At 37.0% G+C, this 22,218-nt stretch overlaps 2 long non-coding RNA genes across 2 annotated transcripts in view; both read left to right on the forward strand.

Moving 5' to 3' along the window:
- Positions 1-22,218, forward strand: part of LOC120324345 — a 141,115-nt gene that overhangs the window by 10,155 nt on the left and 108,742 nt on the right. The window lies entirely within an intron of this gene.
- LOC120324346 lies at positions 1,403-9,969 on the forward strand. Its single transcript, XR_005565596.1, has 2 exons — positions 1,403-2,606; positions 5,974-9,969. It is a non-coding gene; the product is annotated as an uncharacterized LOC120324346 (long non-coding RNA).

Consider the following 22,218-nt stretch of genomic DNA (forward strand, 5'->3'; position numbering starts at 1 on the left):
GCAGTGATGTAGATGCAGCTGATGCACACACCTTGGATGGACACCTGAGTGTGCACCAATGTGCTGCTTACAAATACAGTACAGACTTAGTCCATGAATCACCTTTATAAAGTATACTTATTCAACACTTGATGTAGATCTAGGTTTATACTTAGGCTTTTCATGTGCATTCATATAATGCAACCTTGGAATAGATATCTCAGCACCTTTTCCTTGCTTACTCGTTCTACCTTCTCATCATACATTGGAAACTTCTTCTCCAAGATGTCATGCACAGATACATACTGAGAGGACGGTACTCATATTTTCTACAATGAAGTGTTATGAGCTCTATGATGTCTGATATGCTTATCCTACAATAGTAGGAGAGCCTGTATAGTAGTAATAAATCTAGTATAGAGTAGTAAAGCTAGTCATGGCTAGGCTTCACGAACGAAGATTTGGAAAGGGCTCTACTCACGTTTGTTACAAGTGCGCTGGTGGCTAAAAAGGCCAATACGAGACAGGCACTTCGGTTGCAAAAGGCACAGCAGAAAGACTCCTTAGGAGGTATATTCTGCAAGGCACGAATCTTTCTGCATTGTCTTTTCTCCTCGAGAGTGATCCTGCGTGCTTTCTCAAAAGGATCAGCAGCGTTATAGATAGTGTGTCTCCAGACCTCCTGATTGGAGGCCAGAGTAGACCAGTTATGTTGATCAATATGGCCAAGGCTGAGATGTTGTTTCAGGGAGTCCTTGTATCTTCTCTTCGGGGCTCCTCTCTTGTGGCAGCCGGTGGCAAGTTCACCATAAAGCAAGATCTTAGGGAGGCGGTGGTCCTTCATCCTTGAGATGTGCCCTGCCCAACACAGTTGTGTTCTCAGCAACGTGGCCTCAATACTTGTGACTGCTGCTTGTTCTAGAACAGATGTATTGGTCACATAATCTGACCAGTGGATGTTTAGGATTGTACGGAGGCAGCGTTGATGGAAGCGTTCTAGGAGACGCAGGTGGTGGCGGTAGATGACCCATGATTCAGATCCATATAAGAGAGTAGACAGCACTATGGCTCTGTAAACACTGATCTTTATACTTTTCTTCAAGTGTTTATTTCGCCAAACTCTTTTATGAAGCTTTCCGAAAGCACTATATGCCTTTGCTAACCTGTTGTCTATCTCTCCGTCAATCTTACCGTCGGACGGTAAGATTTGAGCACTGGACTGATTTGAGCTCTGATTGGCCAATGGTGACATGGGTATGATGGAAGACTTCCTGAGGTGCTGGTTGATAGAGAACTTCTGTCTTCTTTAAGCTGACTTCCAGCCCAAAGAGCTCAGCAGCGTCTGCAAAGCAGGATGTTAAACGCTGCAGAGCTGCTTCTGTGTGGGCGACAAGGGCGGCAGTGTCATCATAAAGCAGCTCCCGGACAATATGGTTTAAGGTCTTAATGTGGGCCTTCAGTCGCCTTAGGTCTTCCCCCACCCGACGTGCAGCGTGGGAGTAAAGCTAGTATAGCAGTGTTAAAATGAAATTAATATAAAAGTAACATAAATCAGTATATTTTGTAATATGAAACAGAAATAGCATATAAAGTAAAATAAAATAGTAAATCAATTAGCAAAGCTAGTATAGCAGTAATAGTACAGTATAAAGGACAAACTATAGCAGCATAGTGTAAAGTAAATTTTGTAGTATGGCTACTATAGCAGTAGTAAAGCTAGTAGTAAAGCTAGTATAGCAATTAAGAGACTCTTCTCTTGGCATGGAGAACATTGTGAGTTTAAAGTCTGTTTTGGAACTGAGGTTTGTACTGTCTGGAAAAAGATGAAAAAGGCTCTTTTTGATACCATTCTTTTTAACTTCAAGGGGTTGCTGGGATACCCTGAAGCAACCTTAAAATATGCAAAAGTCTTTCACTTTCACCGTAAGAACTACATTTTTAATACAGTTTCAGTAACGGTTCCTTCTATCATACTTTTCCTGCAGAATATTGTGTATGTTTATTCTTCTAGTTAAAAAATATATCAAATGCATTTTTCCATGATAGAAAGTATAGCAGAGTAATCTTTGCCTTCAGGTCATAATACTTGAGCCAGAATTGGAGAGTCAACTGAACTAAAATTCTCCTAATAAGCCACAGAAAAGTGACTAATATAATGATAAACATAATCTCTGCTCTTGCTGGAACCATCAGCACTATCTGAGATCGAATATTATTAATATTCATCATCAATATCCCTGGCCTCAGGATGTCATTTCTAAGGTGATTTTTCTCATCTCTATTTTTTTTTTCATTTTTGGTTTCTTATCTTGTCTTCTTTATCCTTGCCATAATATTTGTAATGTTCCACACAGGAACTGTAATTAAGCCTTTTCTTTGTTCTTTGTCTTCAGTCTCTAATGCATTGTATAATGTTATAGTCCTAAAGTAAAACAGTAAGAATCTACTAATGTAAACTTTTGGGAAGGTTTTCAAAAGTACGTTTTGATTTGAATCGTGTAATAAGTTGCACTGACATACAGTTAAGCTTATAATGATGTACCAAGATCTCTCCACAGATATCACAGGAATATGGGACCTTCGTGACTTAGAATTTCTAGAATCAAGTTCTTGGTGAAAGAACCCAGGTAATCTGAAGTCTGAGGATGCTTATGACAAATTCTCTTTTGACATCTTCAAAACTGAACATATCTCTATTTTTAATTGGTATGTAAATGTGGATTTAATAATTTAAATGAAGGTAATTCTGGTATTTTCTGGCCTTTTTTCTTTCTAATGTAAGAGAGATGTTTGGCAGTGGGAGTAAAAGGGTTCTGTTTGCATTGGATTTTTTTTTTTAAATTTTCATTTCCATATCTCAGTTGTATTTAGCTATCTCATTTTACTCCAAGTTCTCTAAAGTTCTTCCTCTATTTTTCCTTCCTTAACCCTGTGTGTAATATTTAAATAGCATTTGAACTAGACTTCTTATATCTGACTCTCTGTATACCAATTGCGTTATTTAGCCTAAATTTTCTGTAATAAAACTCCTCAAAAATCTGTTACTTACAAGATGACTGACAGTTTTGGGATGTGTTCTTATTGGTTTCCATTTGGACATTTTAATGCTCTCAATGCGAATTTAATAGAACCCACACTTCTCCGATTAGAACTAATTTACAAGAGTGAAGGTAGTTTGGTCTTTGACTATCTTTTCTTCTCAAATTCAAAACTTTTAGTTAAAGGCCTTAATTGACTTCTGATTCTTTATATATTTACCTGATGGCATTGACCCCAAGAATACTGATCCTTCAGTTGCATCCCAGTCTAGCAGCCTAATTTAATGTCAGCCTTTATGGCTACTCACAAGCTGCTGAGTCTCAGGTTTTTTTCTAGAAATTGCCTCCATATTTTTGGTGTCCCTTGACAGATACCTCTTTATGCATTGCTCATCTTTAACCTAATACTTATAATAAAAATATAAATTTTACAAGTCTTTATTATTATAATTCCCTTTAAATAAAATTTGCTGCTTTTTAAAAAAATCCAAAGAGGCTCATGTAGAAAGGCACAAAACCACTGCTTGTAGCATCAAAAAGCTGTATGTTTCTTAAAATGGTTTTGCTTGTTTTCACATCTCAAGGATTCAGGTTGGCCCTTACCTTGGCAGAACCAGTTTGCTGTTAAAACTAAGACAGAAGTGGAACCTGTGTCCCAAAACCAGAGATATGTCCTCATAGAAAGGTCATCATGCAGTAGGAAACGGAGCCACAGTTTTATATGGGGTCAAATTTACCTAAGAATAGAGATCCACATTGCTCTTACTGATGCTCAGTCACTAATTAATTGAAGAAAATTGCCGATCTGTAAGTGACGGATTCTCAACGGAACTGATCTGGAGTACAAGATGGTAGGGAGGTAGAGGAGGACTTGAAGACTATAGATTCTGGTTGCGGTATTATAGCTCTGTCTGTGCCAGGATGCCCTGACTAGCACAGATTTTTTAGAGGTTCTCTTTGTAGGGTGTAGGTAGGGCTCCAGGTAATAAACTGCCCTGCTGCTTTGGGCTTGAGAGGGTAAGGCTAACCCCACTCCCAGTCACCCAGGGTCTTGACTAAGAGGCTTAGAGATCATATCCACATCAGGACTATGCCCACCTCAAACAGTATCTGCCATAGCAGATGTAACAGGAATACCAATCAGGAAAGATGCAGTTTTAAAAACTGATTTGTGTGAAGCTTTTCCTAGCAGCTGCCAGTAGCTCCTAGATTGGACTAGAACCACATAGCATCCTGCTCATAAGCAAACTCTCAGATGTTTTCTGTTATTAAAATGCCAGTCATATTATAGCACTTGAACACGTTTAGCATAACTGTTTTGCATTGGCATCCATAAGTTTCCGATGTCTGTTCTGCATATCCCTATCTCTGATTTCACCATAATTTCAGTCTTCTACCATTTTTTTTTCAATAATTCATAGCTTGTAGTTTGAAAGTCCATCTGCTAATTTTAAAAGCAGATTTTTCTCTTTCCAATCAGAAGAAAAACCAGCAGAATCAACATAACATAGCTGGAATTTAGGTAATTGGGTATATATTTAGAGTTCAGACACTTTCCTTTTCACAGGCAAAATTTGCAAGCTAGTTTAAAAATTACTATCCCAAAAAATGCACATGTTATCATTGCAGGAAACAAGTTATGTGGAATGATGCAATGTGACATGAGTCATGCAGTTTAAACTTCATTCCAAATTAATATGCCACATTTTACTTATCTGTTATATTTCAAATGCACAGTTTTTAAAAAACAGTAGACATTGGTATTGTAGTTTGCCCATAGTAAAACAACAAATGGAAACAAAAATTCTGCTTCAGACAACTCATTTTCTCTTGACATTGAGTGCTTTTCCCAGCTCCACTCCAAGCCTCAGGATTTCATGAACATTTCAGATTTATTTTTTCACTTATTTTACATTTGCAGCTTAAAAACATTATGCAGTAAAGCTTGAAAAAAACAGCACCCAAGTGTCAAATAACACAAGAGCAAGTATAATCCACAAATTCATGTCTTTTTCTAAATTTCATTTTCAAGCCAGGATTTTGATATCTTTTTTTTTAATAGTTGCAGTTGGCAGTACTAAAGATTCTCAAATCCTCTACAATCTGGTCACTACACCAATATGCAAGACTTAACATTTGCTGAACTTCTAACAAAGCATTATCAGAAAAGAAAGATGAACAAAAAGTCATTTGACTTTATATGACCACTCCAAAGACACAGAATAGCTTTTACATGCTGTCATATTAATTATTTTAAGGTAAACACTGAACAGCCAGTATTCTAAGATGCTTAGGAAAAGCTACAGCAACTTCTGAATGAAATAGAGGACTAGTAGAAAATAGTAGCAATAGTAGCATCTTCCTTGAAGAGTCAGAAAACTATTTCACTCTTCCCAAAATGTTTTCCTGTGCAGGTAAAACTAATAGTACAGAACAGGTACCTCAGATTGAATTCCTGTCTAAAAACAAATAAGAGGTCTAGTAACCACGGCGGTGTTGGGTGATAGGTTGGACTTGATGATCTTGGAGGTCTTTTCCAACCTGGTTGATTCTATAAATTCTATATTCTATACCTTTCCTTGTATGCCTTTCTCAGTAAATGCAACTGCTTTCTGGTGGTTTAGAACTCCAGAGCTTTTTCTGGTTTGAGGTTTTCTTCACCAGATTAGTGACCTGTTCTTATGTTTCTGTTTGGGTTAAATTATGTTAATTTGGTCTAGAATTCATACATTCCTGAGGAGTCTGCACAGAATCTGTAAAATACAGTTGACAAGACTATAGGTGTTTTCACTTGAGTTTGCAGATATCTGTAATGGTTCTTAACCACTTGCCTAGTCTTTGTGATACCCATGCAATCATTTCACTTTGCCACAACTTACCTGGGAGTTGATCTAGACTCTGCCCATCTGCTAGTGATATAATAATCCTTCACTCTTTTTCTATGATGCTCTTTTAGATCACGTCACTGTTTGCAATTGAAGTGGGACATGGTTCCAGTCCTGCAGACTTTACAAGAAACCAGTTTAATACCAAACTCATGGAATATCAGAGCTGGAAAACAGGCAAGATTAGACATTTAGACTGCTTTGTATCTGAATAAAGTGGGAGAGGTGAAAAAAGCTCTTAATTCTTTCAGTATTGCCCTTCTTCGCTCTAACCAAATTATATTATCTCCTGGTTAACAAATTTAGCCTCTTTCACTTTGAGACTACTGGAATGCAGATTTCTTCCCTCTAATCAGATGATTTGCTCAAAAGATTAAATCTGTTATTTTAAGGAAAGCAAATGCGTCAGCTCAAATGCTTGAAGGATCAAAGCAGGAGGTATGTCTCCTTAATGAATGATTTTGAAACTTTTGGACAAAACAATGTCAGTGCAATAAAAAGGAATCCTGCTCTGCCTGAGGGCAGTATAGAAAACAAAACAGTGCTTATATAAATATACTTCAGAAAGTGTAATAGTAAAAAGATGAGGAAAAAGGTGGTAGAGAAAGCTTTGCTGGCTACAATAGGCATCAAGGTCTTGCTGGGGCTTTGATGGATTTCTGGCTGTAAATGCAGTTTTCCAATTCAAACTGACTTGATAACTCAGTGAATTAATAAACAGCTTCTTCTATGTTCTGGTGCTCAGTGGTGAGCAGAAAGTCTATTGGCCTTGTAAGCAGAACAGGTAGCCAACCAGGAATGCTTTGGAGATATTTTTAAAAGGGAAGACAAATGTTTTTTCCTTTCCAAATAGGAATTTGTTTTGGCTTACCTACCTTTATCTTTGATCCCCTGCCATTATCTTCTTTTAGCCTTCCCATTTTCCTTCTTTCAAATAATTTTTCTCTAGTATAGCTCCCCAAAATATTCTTGTTTCACTGATGTTGGCAGAAAATGCCAATCTGTTTTAAATCAAGTTCTGTAGGAATATATTTGTTTCAATGAAACTACAGCTGAAAGCAATTATGGGCTCCAATTCTGAATCCCTGTAACAAAATTAAAATTAAAAAATCCCGTGAGCTTTTCTAGCTAGTAGGTTTTAAGTTAGTGGCACTCTCTTGGGAATGGAGGCTGCAAGTTCAAGTCCCTGTTCCGTCATCTTCGGAACTGGAATTGGAACAGAAAATTGGATCTGGGTCAACTTCATTTCAGCCAAGTGTCCCACTCAGCAAGCCCAGAAGCCAACATCCCTTGTCCAACAAATGTTTTTTATTTAATCGAATCTTGAATAAGAGGGATTTAGGTTCTTCCATGCTATGCAGAGGAGGCACTGGTACTTGGCCCCCCATGCTCCTCTTCCTGTCCTGAGCCATGTGGCAGTTCCAGGAGCAGATTATCAGTTTCAATAGACCTGATCCTTTCTAGTAAGCTGGCACTTCTGTGAAGCCCTGGGCTGTCACTCTCTTTGGCGCTGCAGAGACCTTCTGCCTGGTCCCAGAGATGAAGGCAGGAAACATGGAGAGGGAACTGAGGAAATGCAGGCTCCCCATTCCCCCTTGATGCTTAGCCTAATCACAGCCCAACCTTCCGTTCCCAGGTCCAAGGCTGGAAAATATGAGGAGGCATTTGTGTCCAGATACTAGGGGCAGCAGAACTTGCCTGAAGCAGTTTTTCTTAAGGGAAAAGGCTGGTAAATGGAAATTTAGAAGTTCAACATCTATTTGAAGTATTGAACTCTTGTGTTTTCTTCATTCTTTCCCTGGATTTACAAGTGTGGGCTATTTTCATCCAAACTTGAAGAAAAAGCACGGGCAAACTGGCACGTGTAGTAGCTGGCTTCTTCCTAACTTATATAGGCCTGTTATAAAGGCCTATATAAAGGCCTATCCTTTTTCTCACAAAAGATATGTTAAACTCAGTTGTTAAGGGCTTTACAGTGTAATCAAACCAGCTCAGTACAGCAGGCATCTCCATCTTTTTCCCATATTATTACAAAATCTGCTTTCAAGTATGTACCCCATTGCATTTTGGGAATTCTGGAGATTTTAAATAAAAGAATCTTCTTTTCTTGAAAGAACGTTCCGGCAAGTTCTTTCAACAGGAGCTTCTCTGCACAGCATTAGAGAATGCAGTGTAAAGTTCACTGTTACAGGAAAAGTGTTCCTCTCATTTATCAAAGGATTATTTTAGGCACATTAGTTTAAGACGTACCTTTAAAAGGTTGAGCGTTTAGAAAGCTCAACAAAATCCTTTGTTTTCTCGATCTGTATGTTTGCTTTGCCACTTTCAGGCTATAACTTCGTTTTGTTCAATGTTTGCTTATTGAACATGTTTTCTAAATGCACACAGATCAGCCTGGAAACACCATTTGTTCACATGTGGGTGTGACCTTATCTCAAAGTGCCAGGTGGATATGGGCAGGTAGCAAGAGAGCTATGTGAAAAGTAGAGTTTGTCATTTGCACTTTCTGACAAGTCTTTCTGGGAGATGGGGAGGTTTAGTCCTTCTTTAGTGGAAGTTGGATTAATTTTCTCAAACAAGTCCAATGGGAATTCCTATTAGGTCTGCCAGCTTTGTCTGTTGCATGAAATGACAGCTTTGTATTCAAATAAAACAATTAGATCTCAGAGAAAATCCTGGTGGTTAAAAAAATTTAGTTAAAAGTTTTTTGGCTAACCCTGAGGTGGAGGGTTGGTTATGACTTTGTGGAGAGTTGGTTGTATAGCACTCAAAGAGTTCCAGAAAAAGGTCCACCCAAATGTAAGAGATAATGACATATTCAGAATGTCAGCTAAATGATTATGCAAGCCACTTTTATCTGAAGTTTTTCAATGTATGACAGGTGTCTTCTCTCCCACATTCCCACAGCAGAATGAAGATCAGTACAGAAAATGGGAATTGATCATAATTGCTGCTGAAATGAAAAGATAATGACCAACGTCCTTCTTCATTGATGTGAACGATATGTTTTCCATGGATAAAATACCTACTTTCAGGATTGTGGCTCACAAACAGAAAATCAATAAGGAGAAAGTTCAAACTCTGCTGCCTGTGTACTAAATGTTTGCTGACCAAAATAAGAGCTTAATAGGCAGATCTGTGATCTGTTGAGTTTTATAATACTTTGCAGTTTGAAAGTGTTGTAGAAGTAGCCTTCCTGGAATTGAGACTATGCACACCCACTGTGTATTTTCACGAACAAACAAGAGAAAAAGTGGGTTTTTTTAAAGCTACGGGAAATAGTAGTTTCTAAAAAGCACATTTCTTCCTCTGAAGAAGTAAGCTCTCAGTTATTTTCAGAGATTTTTTCAGCAGGAAATTCAACACACTTCAGCTGGTAAGAAAAAGTGTGCCTATGCCTGTTTGTACACAAATGTTTATAAAGAACCCTTTCTTAAAGAATTTAACCCACAGGATCAAAATGTAAGATAATTTTTAGATCAGCCACATCTTACTTCCATACATATTTGTCTTTACTCCTGCTGTATAAAAGCATGTGCCTGTTGTAGCTCTTGCCAAATGCCATTAAATGAAATTAAAAATACATCAACTGTTATTTTTCAGAATCTGTGACTTCACAGAGTATTACAACACGAACTCAAAGAACCTCTTGAGTTCTGTTTTAATTTTATAATATTCTGGTTAATAATGTCTGTTAAAACATCCGTTAAAAGACCATCGTGCTAATTTAACTGGGAACATATAATAGATGCTGTTTAATGCTTCCATTAAATTAAAGCTAGATTAGTGTCTTTAGTAGATGTTATTATTAACAATATCTTAAATAGATGCTGTTATTAAAAAGAGTAATGCAACATTAATTAAAAGCAAGCTGCAACTTCACTGGCAAAAGAAAAACTCTTTACCTAATGGACACCAAAATATTAGCAGTAACAAAACATTTTCTTGTTTGGTTCACTGTCTTCTGCATTCCACCATTATTTTCCCTTTAGTATAATGACCTCAACTGTACTGTGTAATCAAATGGATATCAAATAAATGCTTCCATAGGGATGGAATGCTTCTTAGTTTCTTTCTCTCTTTTTTTTCCTTTAATTTTTATTTTTAAATTAATAAATACAAAGCTTAAAAGAACCAGAAAAGTATTGGTGTCCAAATTTTATTGGATGGTAATTTCTATGTTTATTAGTCCATATTACATTACTGATAGATATTGTTGTTTTATATGTGTGCACATATATTTCTGTGTAATTTTTTACATAAATGTATTGCTTTCAAGACTTTTTTTTAAAAATTCAGTAAAATTCCTAAAGCCTAAAAGCCATAAAGCTAATGAAAGGCAAGAAATGGCTATGTTGGACTGATAATATTTGACTGCTGAAATAGAAACGTAAAAGTAGGTCTCATCACACATGCCGATGATAGTGCTGAAGCAAGTGCAAAACAGTATGAAAGCCAAAAGCCATGGCTTATTGCAAATACCACATTATAACAAATCTTACAGATTATATCCTTGCTAATATGGCTTTTCTCCGCCTTGAAATGCAAGCTAAAATGCTCTCATCACCAGAGTCGGAATAATAGATAACTTTGGTTTTTAGCTTGGAAGTCATTGCTTTGCTCTGTCATCACAGACTGGAAAAACACTGAACAGAGAAATGCATGAGAAAGAAAATATCATGAAGATAATCCTCATAGTCACATCTCCGATAGAGAACAAGATTTACATCACTTTGTAGACTCATTTTTCCTGACATTTGTCCTAGCGTATTATGATCAAGGCACTAAATCAGTGGCTGGGAAACACCACAGGAAGGATTAAATTAAGTTATTATGTAAACTTCCAAAGGAAGGCAACTTCCACTTGCATCCTGGCTGCTAGAAACCTTTTAGAGTTTTTTTAGAGACTGCTTCTTTTTCGATATAGCAAGCTCTTGTTTAGGGATCCCCTGATGATTTTAGCTTGTTTTACTGGGCATACATTACCCTACAGTTACCATTTCCTTGAACAGAACTGGCTGCCAAGCCAGCAGCTGCTGCCTGTAGCCTAATCACCAGCACCAGCCAGCAAGAGACCACAACTGAACTGCAAAGAAGGAGAATATCATACACAATGCACTAAAGTAATATAAGATCGGTACGTGGTTAAAAATCTCAGAGGCAATGCTGATGGGAACCTTTGTACCAAATCCTCATATTTCTAATGAAGAAGTATTCCAAGAAAGTAAGAGAGCTTTGTATTTAAAGGGAAAAAATAAAAATTTCTCCACTCTTCTAACCCCAGTTGCCTAATATATTTCAGGCAGGGAATTCAATTCCACAAAAACTAAGTGAATTGAACACTGAAAAGATTTTTAAAACAGATTGGACAGGTTTATAGCCTATGTAAAACAAATATAATCAAATCATATTCATGTGCTAAACTGATTACCTTTAGCTCCAGTACTGCAGAGCAGGCCTGGTCATAAGGGAATGGAAGGAGAACTGCAAAGGTAGATGGATCACAATTAGCCTGACACTGACTGGGATTTTTTCCTGATAGAGGAACAGGGAGAAAGCAGGATTGATGCTCACATTAATAGACCTTTCCTTCAAGAAGAGGATTATCTGATGTTTGATATTTTTTTTCACTTTCAATTTTCAGTTTTTGCTTTATAGAATTAGTTACAACTCAGTTTTCAAAAATGCATGTGAATTAATACATAGAGTACTATTTGGGAGCTTATAAACCAGAAATGTCTCTAAGAACTCTTTGATTTTTAACTTACAGGCTCTCCCTTCTGTTCACTCTCAGCAGAGGAAAAGATCCCTTTTTAACTCTTCCTGATCTCCTACAACCCAAGTTATCCAAATCTTCTGTCCTGTGAGATCAACTGGGCAGAAAGTGCAAAGGGAATACTAAATGTTATCATGCTGATTTCAGACTTTACATCTGTTTTGAACAGTTACCAATGAAAGCAGTGTCTCACCAAATTTGTCTCACCAAGATGGTCTGAGAGGACCATCTGAGAAGCACATTTTATATTTAGTTTAATCTGACGTTTTGAGGAAACACTTCTTGAGTGCTTCCTTACCCCTTGTTTACCACAAGTATTCATGACTTTAGAAACCAAGTCATAGATGTTGCAGGTATATGAACTGAGGTTAACTGAAATTTTGTAGATTTGTGATATTCTCATAAAAATTTGCAAAAACAAATGAAGTATAAATTTTCTGTCAATATTCTAAAGCATTTTGAACCGTGTATAACTAAAAGCATGCTTTTATCAAGGATTTCAACACTATTTTAGGAATATGTTTTCCAGCCAAGTTACAAATAATAACAACAAATAAATTAATTTATTTTAATTAAATTTATGTCTCTCACAAAGAGAGGAAAGATTTCATTTTGGGTATTGAAAAGCTAAAATAGTTATAAAGCTCTGAAACCAGTCATTTTCAGCTTTGAAATTGGGGCAGATAGAAAACACCCAACACCTTATGCATTCTCTTTCTACAGCAAAGTGCTTCATCTGTGGTACACTATTAGAACTAAAAAGCTCTAGCAATAGCCTAGAGAATAGAGAAGTTCCTAAATCTGATGGCTGAGTCATTCCCCTTATTTTATGGTTCCCCTCAACATTGAAGCACATTGCTGATCTACCTGCAAGCCAGTGTTTTGCAATGCCAAACCTTTCAGGACAAAGTTGATGGCTTCTTAAAGATTCCTTAGTTTTATTGGTCAAGTTCCCTGAATCGAGAGGTGGTGCTTTAAGAGCTGGCACTGGTAATCAGCACAGCTGGTATGGAAAAACTGGCCATGGGAAATAATCTTGGGTTGTATGATAATGACATAATTCATCTTGTACTCAGAGATGAAAAAAAATGCATTAAAAGATAAAGAAAATTTTATTACAAAATGTTTTCTCTTTCAAGAGGAGAAACTTGGATAAACTTTGATAAACTGAAGAAATTTCTCAGTTTTAAGATTCAGGTTGAGGACACCAGGAGATGGATGTGAAGGAAGATTTAAATTCCTTTCAGTTGATGAATGTAAAACTGTCTAGAATTTATAGTACAAACAACACAGGGGTTAAAAAACCTGCAGGATACAGATCTGCTGGCTAGCTGACTACTTCACAAAGACACTTCACAACAAGGAGAAAGCGTATGCAGAAAGGAATAAGGATCTGATTAACAAAGAAACACTTGTTTAAGAGGTCAAAAACTGCAGGGACAAGAAAGGATTTGAGAAATATATTTAAATAATAAAAGGTTCTCCACCAATACAAGTAAAAAGAGAACAGAACTACCCAGGGTTCCATACAGTAGGAGGAAGATATGAGCTTTGGCATCATGCCTTTGGTATCACAAAGAATTTTTTACTTTTCAAAACTGAACTGTGATATAAACTGGCAGGGCAAAGCTAGAGGGTAATGCAAAGAAAATGGGTATAGATACTTTCCACCAATATTGATAGAAGTGCCATTACAAACTTAAAAAGTTGATACTGTGTATTTTTAGCATTTTTCAGTTAGAACTGTTACTACATGGTTGGAGAATAGAGAAAGTAGCAGTTATATTTTCAATGGAGATCTGGAACAGCCTTCCCAGGCTTTATGCACCCTTCAGGACTAGAGAAAATGATTGCTATAATGGCAGTGTTTAGATCTCTTGACAAAGAGATATCTGATATCTTTGCATTCACCAGGATGCTTCAGAACTAGAAGCCCATTTTCAACCTTTCAATTTGCATTTCAAAAACCACATGCTAAACTGGCATGGATCTTACTTCTATTCGGATGCATAAGTGATTTACGTGTTCTTTGAACAGTCTGCCCACAGTATACAGATGCTCTGGAGTCAGAAAGATAGTGATTATGAATCTGATTGGATCCACTTGCCAGCTTTACAGTGCCAATAAAGCTTGTAATGCATGCATTGAAACCCAATGTTCATATCAGATCAATCTGAACAAGAAAAAGATTGGTTAGATATTTTGGCAAGGCAGTAAGGGCATTCATTGATGGAACCTATGACAACAGTACTTAAATCTTCAGCATTTACTATGGAATTCTTAGGCTAGGTATAAATGTACTCCCTGGTTTTACTTCCGCACTACCAAACTTAAAATAGCTATAGCTATTTTACTGATAGAACCCTCCTCTTTAGGTCTCCTAGATGCTAAACTGTTCAGCTGAAAAAGACCATTTTAATTAGCACACCTACAAGATTTCTTTTTGATAGCTTCAGACTGTCTGCACACAGAGTTTCAACTGGTTGTTTCAGGTTAAGATATGAGCCCAGCTGCTCATCAAGAAAGTAATGTCTTATGTCACCAGGATCTTCTAGCTGGTGCTCCCGGAGCAGCACAAAGAGCTGGTGGAGTCCATATGCAGTTCACAATATACCAGCTAGCACAAACAAGTGAAATCTGATGTTCTGCAGATAAAAAGGTTAGTGTAGGTTGACCCTTGCTTCTTTTTCACTCCAGGTTGAGAGTTAAGTTGTAACTGAACTCAGGTCTGAGTGGAATTATATATAAAAACATTTTCTTGAAGCAATTTTTTAACTTGAGTTGGTTGCACAATCATTCTGTTTCTGCTGGAGGCATAGTCAGTGGTATGACCACTCTCTTGTGTCAGTTCTTCGTGAAAACATAGCCTAAAAATCTATCTTTGCTGCAGAGTTAATTTCAGAGACAGGAATTCATTTGTTTAGAACTAAGTGGATTCTTGCCCTAGTTATGGGCAGTGCACTTAGCAGACATGCTTCATCCTCATCCTAGGTTATAAGTTTACAATGAAACCTTCAGAAAACTAGATGGAAAGGCTGCCTTTCTGCTGCCCATGGCACAGATTTTCTTACTGTAGCTTTTAAACTGCATCACTGTTCATCTTTCTCTCCTCGATTATATATTCATACATAGAAGTAAGTGTGAAATAAGTGACTGCCTTATAAATGTGGTCTCTCAGAATGTAGAGCTGCTGTCTGCAGAGAACCTTTATTCATGGACAGCCTGCAAGGCCACTGTGTGAGCAGTAATGTAATCTGACTACGACTGCATGTGACTGAGGGCAGTCATGCCACCAAATCTACTGACCTTGGGAATGCTGTGTTTACAGCAAGTCACAGAAAGGCACCAGAACCAGAACAGGTGGCCTTGAGTTGTGCGAACAGCCTACAGGGTTTTAAACAGTTCTGATTTATTCAGTGTGACAGTCCCTGTATAATAAGGGTTGGACTTGGAGATTGCAAAATATGAAGTTTCCACATGTTTTTTTGTGAATATGATAAGGAAAATGGGTTATAGCTTTTCGTGTAAGTGATTGACATTCAATTCATCATCGCTTTTACAATTCTGTTCAGCACTGCTCATGGACACACATTTTGTGTTCCCTGGTATTGCCTGATTGCTCAGTGCTCAGGCAGAGCTTCCCATGTCTTGAACCCCAGTCATTCCTTCTTTATAATTTGCTACCTTCTACCATAGTGATCATGTCTGTAATAATCTGAGACTAAGAAGGTAACTATTACTGAAATGACTGAATTTTCTAGTTTTTTCTGTTATACATATTTTCTGTTTTTTCCCTGGCTTTTGGCAAATTTAGATTCTGATCCTTCAGGGAGGCAAATGAATTCAGTAGAGCTGTAAAACAGGCACGCAGGTGCACCCACAAAAATCAAAATACTTACCTGATCAGCTCTCTTTAGCAAGAATCTTTCAAACTTAACTTTTGTCAGGCTACCACAGAGGTATATTGCACATCTCATTACAATATTCTTTCCCCTGGTCTTAAGGAAGTTAATTCTTGTCTCAAAACTGCCTCTTGTAATCAAATATTTAGCAAGTACAGTTTTCACTTTGGGTAAGTTAATATCTTTACACACTCAGTTGTATTGTCAGTATAATAAAAGACCTGGGTGAGTATAAACAACAGTCTAACTCATTCAGTCTATTACAAATAGAATATTAGGAGCTAGGTGATAAAAATACAAAATGTGTATATACAAAACTTTAACGACTCTGCAAAAGCATGTCCTTAAGAAACTGTCTTCTGATAGATGTTTCTTTCAGGGAAAGTCACCTGCACTGACCTGTAGATAAGGATGTGACACAACCATACTGGCACAGGCACTTCCATCTTCTGCTCTGAAAAGACTCTGTCAGAGCCTCTAAGTGCAGTTTTCAATCCAGTCATGAAGATGCCTGACCTTTTCTTTCAGCAGTAAATAAATTCTTGGTAGAACAAAAATTCTCTCCAGTTCTTCATGTTTTGCTCTACATTAATTCCCATGTTCATGTACCTTCACAGTAAAGAGTTGAGTCAGAACTTCCTTTGAGGAGATCCTTCACAGTTCCAGTCCTGGGCCTTTCTAGATGAGCCATTCTAATTGCTTCTCTGAATTCTCCTCTCTCTGTTTTCTGACTGGTTTGTGGGTCTCTCTGACCTACAGTAGAAGTTTCCTGTAATACCCACCTTCACTTAGAACAATGCTGCTATTCCCCACAATGATGGCTGCAGGCTGTATCCTGTACTGGACTTTTATTAGCCTCATGGTCAATGGCCAGCTACAGGGCCTTGGAGACATAAGAAGGAGCCTTTCTTACTTTCTTAATAAGCAGCTGAGTTTATACCTCACCTGAACCAGTCAGCTGAAGCTTTCTCACTGTGCAGGTAGCCTGGAAACATCAAAAAGAAGTTTCACTGATGTGTAAAGTGACCCCTTTCCAGACAAATTGTTAGATACCCTGGGAAGTGCTTGTAATTATTAGTAGCTAATGCACTTATATATAGTGATGCTCAGTAAGGCAATGCAATGATTTCACAAAGTGGAGGAAGATCATATTGCATCATCTGTGTCTTCTATGAAACCACATGCATATGGTGAGCACTTGCCAACCTCTGTCACTTGTTGACATGATTTTATCTTAAAGAAGGCAGAAACTAAAATGGACAAAACCCCAATGGTTTTCCACATGGTATTTATTTTTCATTTTATATAAAGTCTCTGTTACATGGCCTCTTTTATCATCTCTGTTTTTTATTCACTAGCCACACTGTCACTACCTTTTAGAATCACATCAGTATTAGCAGCACCATTAATATCCTTGTTCAGCAAACCACATTCCAAAGTTTCCCATGCCCCTGCAGCAAGAATAGTTATAGAATGATCTGTAAAAAAGAAAAAACCTAATTTTTCTTGATATTCTGTTTGACAATATTTTACATTTGCTGTTATTGAGGTTACAATAATAATATGGAAAATGTGTTTTGGCTGTTATAGTATTTTTTTGCCTTGATAAAGTATCAGTAGGAGTTCTCTGTGCCAGATAAAGTGATGGAATCCCATTTAAGTTTGATATAAGAGAGGTAGATGAAAGCAGGCAGAAAAAAAAGTTATGTGACTGAAGAGCAAAGCAATCTCTAAAAAGCCATGCACATCTCCAGTCAAAAGATGGGGATAGAAAATGGGAATTGTAGCTGCACCATTTGCTTCAGCAGTATTCTCTCCACCTACCCTCTTCAGCCATCTTCCTTTTCCATTTAACTTGACTGGTGGGAGAATAGGAAGTAAAAGGCAGTGAAGAAAGGTGGGCAGAGCATATTTGTTCCCTGGAAAATCGGTATCGCTCTTCTACAAATCAGGATGCTGTAGTTGTCCGGGCTTGTTCTGTGCATCAAACTAAACTGCCGTGCAAATTTTCTTCCTCCATTTGATTATTTTAAACTCCGGCTAATTACAACTGTTTAACAGTCTTACTAAAATTAGCCTGTGGGAACATTAGAATAATACTCTTTTTCTTAGAATTGTGATTACAAGGTATTTTTAAGGTGCATGTAGAATCTTTAATGCTATGCAAGTGCCCGTAATGCACACGCAAGCATATGTTTCTCTGTGTGTGCATATGTGTGAGTGTATACCTACCCACACAAGCTGACGGACATATCTTGAGGAAAGAAATATAGGGCACTTTTCCTGATCTTGGGGCCAGGAACATAAGGTTGACTAAAATAAACATCTTTGGCACAAATAAAAGATTCCTGCATGAGACAGCTTTATTCCAGTGCACTGATTCCTATCATTTTGTGGAAAAAAATTTCTGCCTTGTTTACAATACTCCCAAATGTCAATTACCTCCTTTCACAACTACTTTGTACAGTTAATTTCTCTAAGCTATTGGTTATCTCTCCTTTTGCTATGGATTTATACAGTGCTTAGTATAATGCATCACTGGTGCCCAACTATTTCTACAAGCGAACACTGAAGAAGCTAAGGAACTGAGTAGATATTAACTGCTTTAAAGTAAATTAGGTAGTATTCATCATTGACAGAGAGTTTATGAAGTCCTGTGGGGAAGGAGTTTCTTTTTTCTCCTTTTTCTTTCCTTCAAATTTTCTCGACTCAGAGATTCATGAACTGCTTATTGAATTTCAACCTGCAGTTCATGAATCAGATGCTGGCCTGATTAAATAATAACAACACTATTTCCATAGAAATGGACTCATTTTTACATTTCTTTCATTTTTTTTTTAGATGGCAGTTACAGAAAAAGACCCTCAAAAACACCTTTAGTATGTGTTAGAGTTTTGAAGTTCGGAGGGAAGCAGTGCTCCTGCACTGTACTTAGAGTATTTCATTGTAGGAGATTCCTTGTCCTGAACTGGGTTGCTATTTTTTTCTTGTCCAGGGTAAATGTTATTTGTTTGACTCACTGCTGATTATAACAGTGAACTTCCTCTGTTACCACCTAAAATCCTGAATTTTATGTGTGTAGTTTTTAGTTGTATCTTAAACTAAAACTGAATACCCAATAACTTGAAAAAGACTAAAAAATACTTAAAACTGAAATAAAATATTTGGGTGTTCCTAAATTAAAATGTTTCATTTTTAGTCTTTGTGCTGCCACAAGGAATTGATTTTGATCTGCTGTAGCTCTGAACTGCTTTGCCAAGGAGAGAACCAAGGAGAACTAATGGTTGACATTTGGTGGTCCTATTTTGATTTTAGACTAGATTTCCTGGCAGGTATGTATATTACTCAGATTTAAGAGGTACTGTAGTGTACTAAACAGCTTTGGTAAAAGAGTGACCATGGTGATGTCAAACCTGAGTGACTGTTTTTTAGTAGTCACAGATAAGTTGCATGAGAATAATGAAGAAATGTTTTAGTTTAACAGAAATTTTAGACAAAATATCATTTCAATGCAGCTTTCTCTCAGCTGTGTATTTCTATAATTCAGTTGTCAAAAGCTTCAGGGTTTTTTTGTTGCAAACTAATTATCAATTTCAATGCAATTCAGTACATCTTTGTTTTTCTACCTCAGTTCATAAAATTCTCCTGCTTGTATAATTGAAATTATTGCAGTTTGTTACCTGGCTGAAATGATTCAACGTTTAACAAATTTTTGCAGTACATTCAAGTCTTATTTCCACAAGGAAAGTGTTTTTTTCCCAGCAAATTCAAAATAGCCACGAATATGTCATAGTCAGAAAGCTTTAGAATTTTAAGTTAGGGTTTTAGGTTTGAACATTATACAATTATGAACCATGTATACCTATGCTGTTGAATCTTTTAGCATGCCGCATTATTCAGAAAAAAATATTTGCATCTCACATCTCAGTTTCAATCTTTGAGTAATTTATGCAGTCATACAACTATAAAATAGTTTAACATGGAAAGGACTTGTAGAGCTGTCTTGTCGGATGTCCCACCAAAGAAAGTCAACTTTAAAATTAAGTCGGGTTAATCTGACCTTGTCCTCACTGAGTTCAAACATCTCCAAGGATACAGATTCTATAGACTCTCTGGGCAATATCTCTCAGTGTTTAACTGCTCTTATGGTGAAAAGCTTTTTCCTTATATCTAACCATTGTTTCACTTATGCAATTTTCATCCATTCGTTCTCTCCCTTTCATCAAAAAAGTCTGCCCCAGTCTTATCTACACCCTCCCATTAACTAGTTCTATGCAGTCATAATGTCTTTCCATAGCTGACTTCTCTTGGCTGAACAGACCCATCTCTCTAAGCCCCTCCTTGTACATCATGTGCTCCAGCCTTCTGACCATCTTGGTGGCCTTCCACCAACCAGATGGCTTTATCATAGTGCTTCGTCACTGACTCATGGCATTGTAAATATTAGTGACCATACAAATCCACGTCATCAGAAGCAGATTGTGAAAGCATATAATGAACACTGTTCACAAAAGTGTTCTTCTCTTTTCTGGTTTGTGTCACCCTTGGAAAACCCACAGTTGCACATGGACACACATATGCTAATTTTAAAAGTCTAATGGTAGAAAGACCTTTCCAGGTGACACATGAAGACAGAGCTCTCTTTTGGGGATTCATCTCAAAATTTCCATGTATTCAAGAAGGTATTTTCCTCCTGAGATCTGTCAGCTTATAAAGAAAAATGTCAGAGAAACTTTATAATTTTGAATATCATGTAACAAAGATATTATATAAAATGTTCTTTAAACCATTTTTTGCTGTATATTTGATATATGAGCTGGGCATCAGCTGTAAACATTTTCCATTAATTTGTAAGCATAGCTTCTTTTAATATTAATCAGCAGCTGCACTGTCAAAGTGAAATTTTCTCACATTTTTAGTACTAGTTATACAACTTTTTCCTGTCTTAAAAATTATCAAGTAGAAAATGCTTTCAACTAAATATATCTTTTCAGTGGCAAATTCTGTTCACAGTTTTTAAGAGAAAATAGCTCCTTTAATAGTAAATACCACAATAATGTAAAAATAATTATATGTGAAGATACTGCTGGGGGTTTTTTGCATTCTCTCTGAGGAGTGAATATTCATAATTGTCTTAGTCACTCTCAGTTCTTTGCCTTTTCTGGCTGTACTATTCTATCTTCAAGTTGTTCATGTTCTTAATTCAGAGAAAACACATCTCTTCCCAGCTGCACTAAATGATTCTCCTTAAACAGTCTCCTCAACTCAGTCTATACCAGCAGTATAAAACAGCAAAGCCTCATAAGGGACGAAGTACTGCTATTTTTATAGGACGCAAACTGGATTAAAATTCACGGAGTCCTGGTATGATCCCTACTTATAAACTTCCAGGGCCTGTCAGAAGAAAATGGCTTATTACTGTTTTTTCAAAGCTTTCGCTTGCGTGTAGTACACAGCCTAAAAAAGAAATACTAATTCCCCTGTGAATCATAAACAAGAAGCAAATTCTTCCAAATGAAGCTTCAGGAATGCTTTGTGTTCCGAGTTTTAAATTTAGTTCAATCTTAGGATGGCACAAAAGTATAATCACTTTTAGGCTTTTGTGGCTGGGTTTTGATAAATGCATAGATTTCCTCAGGATGAATTTTACACCAGGAAGAAAGTTTAATCAACAATTATGTTCCTTAATGTCGCTTCGCAAAGGTTTCTTTGATTGCTCGGCAAATTTCAGTTTCCTTTTCCTCCAGTGACAAATGAACCAAAGCAAGAGGTGGCCATCTCCACACTGACATTGCATCCAACCCCTTGGCTACCAAATTGAGCTTGCTGGTATAACCATGCATTTTGCCTCTTGTAAATGTGGTCAGCTTGAGAGAAATGGAGTATTTTGGGGGAAGGTGGAGCTGTCTGTTGGCTACCATAGAAGAGACAGGCACAGCTGTAATTTCATCTCATTTATAATCTGCCTAGCAAATGCAACCTCATTAATTTATAGCCCTAATCCAATAAAGTAAGCAAACTGAAAACAAAAAAGTATTAGTCTCAAAATGCCTGGCTGCTGACCATAAACTTTCCTCTTGGTGATGTCTAACCAGAAGTGCCCTTACACATTTTTCAATGAGAGAAATATTAGCAATCAAAGATATGTGAGGCAGACTTGAGTTACATGAAGAATCTTGCATTCAAACTACTTTATTGTTCCAGCAAGACTGCTGAAGTGGGAACTCTGGTCTTGGAGTATTACCACCTCTGTTTTCAATTTGCTGTAGTTCATAGCATTTTCAAACTGGGATATTAGAAGGGAGGAGATTTTCTAAGGTACTGATTATGGCTGGGACAGAGTTTTTTATTAGCAATCATAATTTCTGTTGTGGCTGAATCCACGGTGGATTCATGCAGAACGACGGGATGTTTACACCATAATCTAAATTATATAGTGTTTTTCTATCAAAACACTGCTTTATTGTGAATCGTACTTGTTGGATTCCACCTGTTGTCTAATCACTATGTTAGCAAATTGTACATTTAAGCCTCAGCATGATGGAGGGACAAAAATCAATCTTTCTTCACTGGCTTGTGTCATTATCTTGCTATTGACTGGTTTTGCATTTAATAATTTCCATTTTATTTTCTGCTTC

The sequence above is a fragment of the Pipra filicauda genome, unplaced genomic scaffold (assembly GCF_003945595.2).
Source record: "Pipra filicauda isolate LSUMZ 115617 unplaced genomic scaffold, ASM394559v2 scaffold4_size7858003_pilon, whole genome shotgun sequence".
In the NCBI taxonomy this organism is placed as follows: Eukaryota; Metazoa; Chordata; class Aves; order Passeriformes; family Pipridae; genus Pipra; species Pipra filicauda.